At 39.1% G+C, this 5914-nt stretch overlaps 1 pseudogene; it reads left to right on the plus strand.

The window, feature by feature from the left end:
- The window catches only part of LOC138030933 (NAD-dependent protein deacetylase sirtuin-7-like), a 5122-nt pseudogene extending 83 nt beyond the window's left edge, over window positions 1-5039 (plus strand).
- Window positions 5040-5914: the final 875 nt, after the last annotated feature.

A 5914-nucleotide genomic window follows, 5' to 3' on the forward strand; every position in this document is an offset into this window, starting at 1 on the left:
AGCAGAAATTCTGGTAAAATTTGAGGCAAAGGAACGTTACAACAACATAAGACAGATTTTAAAAAAAGATCCCTCGCTGAGAAATGAGGAAGAACTAAAGCTGATGGCCAATTCGAAAGAAATAGTTCAGGAAATTGAGAAAAGGGTACAGCGACAGGAACTAGTGAAACGACGAGTGGAAGAGGTACAGCTATGGATCTCGAATTTTTAGCGCTTTTTTGTCGTCACACTTTCCGTTGATTATTATTTTCTTTCTTACAGGTTCTAGATCCCCCTGAGATGTTAGACGGGAAAGCCAACGGACTGGTTGAAGCGATACTCAAAGCCAAATGTTTGGTGATTTACACAGGCGCTGGTGTTAGTACGGTAAGCTGTATATACAAACAGCTCACAGCACAAAAATACAATTTGTAAACAATAATACTAATACTTGACCAATCTATTTATTCTCCGCTCTTTTTAGGCTGCCTCTATTCCTGATTATAGGTTAGTGGGATTCTTATCTCTCCATATTAAACGTCTTTGCGATGTTAAATTAATAATGTTGTGGTTCTAAAGAACAACTTACGTAGGCCGGTAGTTTGCAGGTTTTGTAGTTTTATCTTTGCTTTTGGTTCAACTTTGGTTTCTCTTTCCCTTAAATATCATAAATTTCATTTCATCTTCCTCTGCAGAGGTCCTGACGGTGTCTGGACTCGCTTGTCGAGAGGAGAGAAGTTAGGGTAAGGTTAGCTAGGGTTAGGGTTTGTTTTGAGTTTATAAAAAATTTATAACCCACGCGTTATTAGAGAGATGCCAATTGCCAATCTCTGTGGATTATTATTTTAACCCAAATATAGTATCTTATCTTGATTGAATCTGTACTACAGTGCCTAAACGGGCATCTACAGCTGTAAGAAAAGTTAGAATAGGCCTTATCACGGTTTTCGACGCCATCTTGACGGGTAGGCAAAGCGGTCAGAAATTACAGTGTTTGTATGGGAATCCGATAGCAAATAACTTCTTCCAAAATTGAATTTTACACAATTTGTGAATCAAAACGTTAAAATACTAGGTAGAAGATTGTATTCACCAAGTTTGAAGGATGTAGCTTTCCTATAAGTCGCTGAGCTATTCTTTTTTAATTTTCCATACATTAGTCTCAAAATTTTTTTCCCGCGAACTGCGTCTAGACGTTTGTTTACCCAGCCAAATTTACAGACAAATGTGTGGAAAATTCAAAAAATTAACTGAGCGTCTTCTAGCCAAGCTACATACTTCAAACTTGGTGAATACAACCTTCTACCTAGTATTTTAACGTTGCGATTCAGAAATTGTGAAAAATTCAATTTTGGAAGAAGTTATTTGCTATCGGATTCTCATACAAACACTGTAATTTCTGACCGCTTTGCCTACCCGTCAAGATGGCGTCGAAAACCGTGATAAGGCCTATAGGGTTAGGGTTAGGCTGTAAGAAGAGTTAGTTCAGGCAATTCCCAATCGTGTAAAATGTTTCTGTGTCAGATCTTTTCCGTTTGGTTAAATTCATTTCAATCAAATTGAATGTAGAAGTCAACTAAGTCTATTATAGTAAACACTTAATGACTGGTCCTGAGAATCTCAATATTTCCCCGAGGCACAGCCGAGGAAAACATTGAAATTCGAGGGACACAAAATGAACTGTTTCCTGAGGGACCAGTCATTAAGTGGGACGACATCGCCAAACACCGAGATACATGGCCGCAAAGTGTCAAAGTGGTGGTTTCAAAGGCGGAAGCAAATGCTAGAGTCCAGGCTACATGCAAGAGAGCGGCAAGGAAAGAACGTACAGCCTCTGCGCGCAATTCCATAAGGAACGTCTGTGCCACCTGTAACATAGACTGCCACTCCAGGATCGGGCTACACAGTCATACAAGATCCTGCCCAAATCCCTAGCGCTAACCATCGCCTCTTCGAGACGAGGATGCCACTATAACTTTAACATAATTAAAGCTCGAACAACGCGATGCAATGACTTCTCTGCTGGAAGGAAAGGAAGTTCTAGCTCTGTTATCCACAGGACTCAAGAAAAGTCTTATTTTCCATCTGTTTCTTGTATCCGCCATTCGGCTAAAGTACAATGAGGGGGACATCATGTCACCATGTTTTACTTTCCTGTCCTCTACAAAGCGTTATCGCTGATCACATTTGGCCAGAAACTTGGACCTTTGAGCTGCCTCAGTTGCTGAGTTAATGTTTAATAGAGGAACAGCCAGCCAAAAAGGTGGCTGGACAAAAGATTGCTCGATCCCCTGTTATTAAACTTCACAATACTTGATAAATACTCGATAAGCCATTGAAATGAAATGGTGTAGGTTTTAAAATATCTTTTGTATCTGTCGATATTAACGTGTGATGTAGTAGTTGAAATGTCTTTATTTAATTAAAATAAATAAATAAAAAAGATAATTCACTTTACCAAAATTTGGCAGCAGTTGTGGCTGACAAGTCTCACAGAGTGAAGATGTGGGCAGGGAAAAGGCACTTCTCTATTACGATTCCCTTAGTTTCCAGTTTGTGTGCTAAATCTTTTCCTGATGAATGAAACACATTTTCAGTGGCAATGGACTTTGACGAATTACCCTACAGAATATGTGTATTTAGATATGCTTTATGGCATATGCGGTAGATTTTAGAATTTTTTGGTAAAAGTTTCCTTCCTCTTTTGAGAGTTTTTTGGGGGTGTTCTGGCTCCTAAGGAATACTTTAAGCTCAATGGGTACAATCATTGAACCAGTGTTAGGGAGGTTTTAAGTGCAAATCCTGCCCTGATTTTCCAGCTGTCTTTTTGCCAGTTACCAAGCAACTAATTCATTTTATTGATACAGTCTATCCACTGCGTATCATTGCCTCTATCCTTAATACTGGGTTTTCAAGGGAGAACGAGAAAACACGGGGGAAAGTCGACAGAAAAAGGAAAGCATGAAACCTTTCATTTGTGTCTTCTTCCTACTTGGAAGAAACCCTGAAATGTGAATTTGTCACAGCTGTCATGTTTTACTGTGCTCTACGAAATAGCTCACTTGAAAGTTCTTGTTTCTTGTGAAAATGCTTCTGACCTCAAACGTTGTTCATTTTTGAGTTAATTTTTTTCACTTATGGCAAGTGTTTTGCCAGTTGCTCTTTCAAGTTTTATTTTACAATGTACATACAAAACGAAAAAGAAAAGAGGAAGGAAAGCAAGCAGTCACTTAACCCTTGAAAAAGCTTAGAGGTAAGAGGCGCAAGTCTCTAGTTACTGTTACGGTACATTGTAGCAACAATTTTGTTAAGGTTGATAATTTCATCTCTTACCAGATCATACAATTTGACAGATGCTGATCCAACGTTAACTCATATGAGTATTACTAAACTCTATCAGGAGGGACTGGTAAGTCTATGTTGGGCTGTGATGTACAGGTATTACAATCGAAATGAATCCTATTGCTCTCTGGCCACAAGAGCCTTTGCAAGGGTGTGTTCTCATATAATTATTTATATCTGCAAATGCAAACAATTATTTCAACTGTGACAGTGATGGGGCTGATGACGATGATGTTGATGGTTGTGGTGATAACGAACAATTAGACCCGTAGCCGTATTAAAGGACTACAGGTCAATAGCCCATGAAGCGAAGCTGAATGGGCTATTGGCCTACATGTATGGCCCTTGAGGGCAAGGCTCTAATTGTTTTAGTATTACCCAACTAGTTGGACAGAAAAGGCAATAATAGAGTTGGCAAATGCTAGTTGAAGAAATATTTGTTTGGGAATAAAACGAAATAAAGTGTCACGCTTTTTGCTATTTGAGGACTATTACTAATAGTCCTGTAGCAGCGTAGCCAATTAAAATGCAGGATTTATGTTAGTCCACTAGTTGGGTGATACTAATGGTTGTTAGAATGTTTTGTATGTATAGTTCCAGTAAAAGTTTAATGATGAACAATGTCTATTCTTCCTTATGCTAAATTTATATTTTTGTCAAGTTGGTAATCTTGGAGCTTAATTCGTATTTCTGAAAGTGTTGGGATGCTTACATTAGACGAAACCAAAAATTCTGTGTAAGGAATCAAGGAAAGAAATTTTTGGGAACAAAAATCATCCTGACAATACTACAGTAGGTGAATAAAATGATTTTCTTTTGGGGGGGGGGGGTGGGAGAGGGACTTCCTTTGCAACTACGGTGTAACTGCTATGATCTTTCCACCTTTCATATCACTCTTTTCCACAGTTCACATACATGTAATAATGAAACTTCATATCTAAAAAAGTGTATCTGCCAAAGGTAACTTGAAATCAAGAGTATAAGGAAAAAAAATGACTTGTATTCAATTCCATTTGTCTGTTTGTGCTCAGATGCAGCTTTTGCAAAACTCCTTGAATTAATTCACACTGAATAACTTGGAGAGGGATTTCTTTTTCTTTGCTACCATAGGTTAAACATGTGGTTTCACAGAATTGTGATGGACTTCATGTAAGAAGTGGACTTCCACCTCAGGCGCTCTCAGAGGTTCCATGGTAATATGTTTGTTGAGGTGTGTTACTTGTGAGAAAATTGGTAATGTAATTCATTAAAAGTGTAATACATGTTCCTTTGACCAAGTGTGAAGAAGGTAAAGTAACCTATGAGTCGTGTTTTTTCCACATTACTTCAAATGCTATATAGATCCACACTGTATGGTATATGTTATATGGTATATATGGTACTTTTTATAGGTATGCACAGAATGTGAAGAAAATGATGAGGTGTACTATCGTCTATTTGATGTGACAGAGAACACCTGTCTAAGGAGACATTTAACAAATCGATTTTGCCATAAATGTGGTTCTCAACTGCGAGACAGCATAGTTCATTTTGGAGAGAAAGGAAATCTAAGATGGCCATTAAACTGGGAAGGAGCCCTGGAAACTGCTAAAGTGGCTGATTGTATACTGTGTTTAGGATCCAGTTTTAAAGGTGTTGTGCATGTGAAAACATTTTTTTATTACTTTTTAAACTATTTTTTTAACAATGCTTCCGTGGGAGGCTTGCAAAATTCGTGAAACCACGAATGTTGGGCTAAATTGCGAATACCCCGGGACTTTTTCTTATTTACGCGTAGCCGGCTACGCGTGGCTACGCGTAGCTACTCATTTAAATTGGTGATCACGGAATATGTCAACTGAAGAAAACTGGAAAGCGAAATCTGGTAACGAGTATGGACGAGTATAGTTCCTCCGGCCACTGAGAGGAATGTGTCAAAGTCATGTTGTACTATGCCATAATTTTGATTTATCTTATACGCTTATTGTTTTCGGTATATCATTTCATACAAAAAAAGCAGCTTTCATACACCAACTTCAAGTAATTTTAATTTACCACAAAAGATATTGGAATTAAGTTTGACGCGTAGCTCCGCGTATACGCGTAGCCAACACATAAGAAATTGCCTCGTTCAATGATACAGCCTCCATGACAAAACACCTACGAACACCGGTACCCTTAACCTTAAGTTTGACCGTAGCCACGCGTAGACGCGTAGCCAGCAGGTACATAACAACAAATTGCCTCGTTCAAGATCCCGCCTCCACGCAAAACACTACGAACACCGGAACTCTTAGCTTTAATTTTGACGCGTAGCCACGCGTAGACGCGTAGCCAGCACATAAGAAATTGCCTCGTTCCATGTCCAGCCTCAATGACACAAACACTACGAACACCGGTACCCTTAACCTTAAGTTTGACGCGTAGCCACCGTAGACGCGTAGCAGCAGTGTACATAACAACAAAGTGCCTCGTTCAGTGATCCAGCCTCCACGCAAACACTACGAACACCGGTACTCTTAGCTTTAATTTTGACGCGTCGCCACGCTTAGCGCGTAGCCAGCACATAAGAAATTGCCTCGTTCCATGACCAGGCTCAATGACAAAACACTAC

This window comes from Montipora capricornis, chromosome 13 (genome assembly GCF_036669925.1).
Source record: "Montipora capricornis isolate CH-2021 chromosome 13, ASM3666992v2, whole genome shotgun sequence".
NCBI lineage: Eukaryota > Metazoa > Cnidaria > Anthozoa > Scleractinia > Acroporidae > Montipora > Montipora capricornis.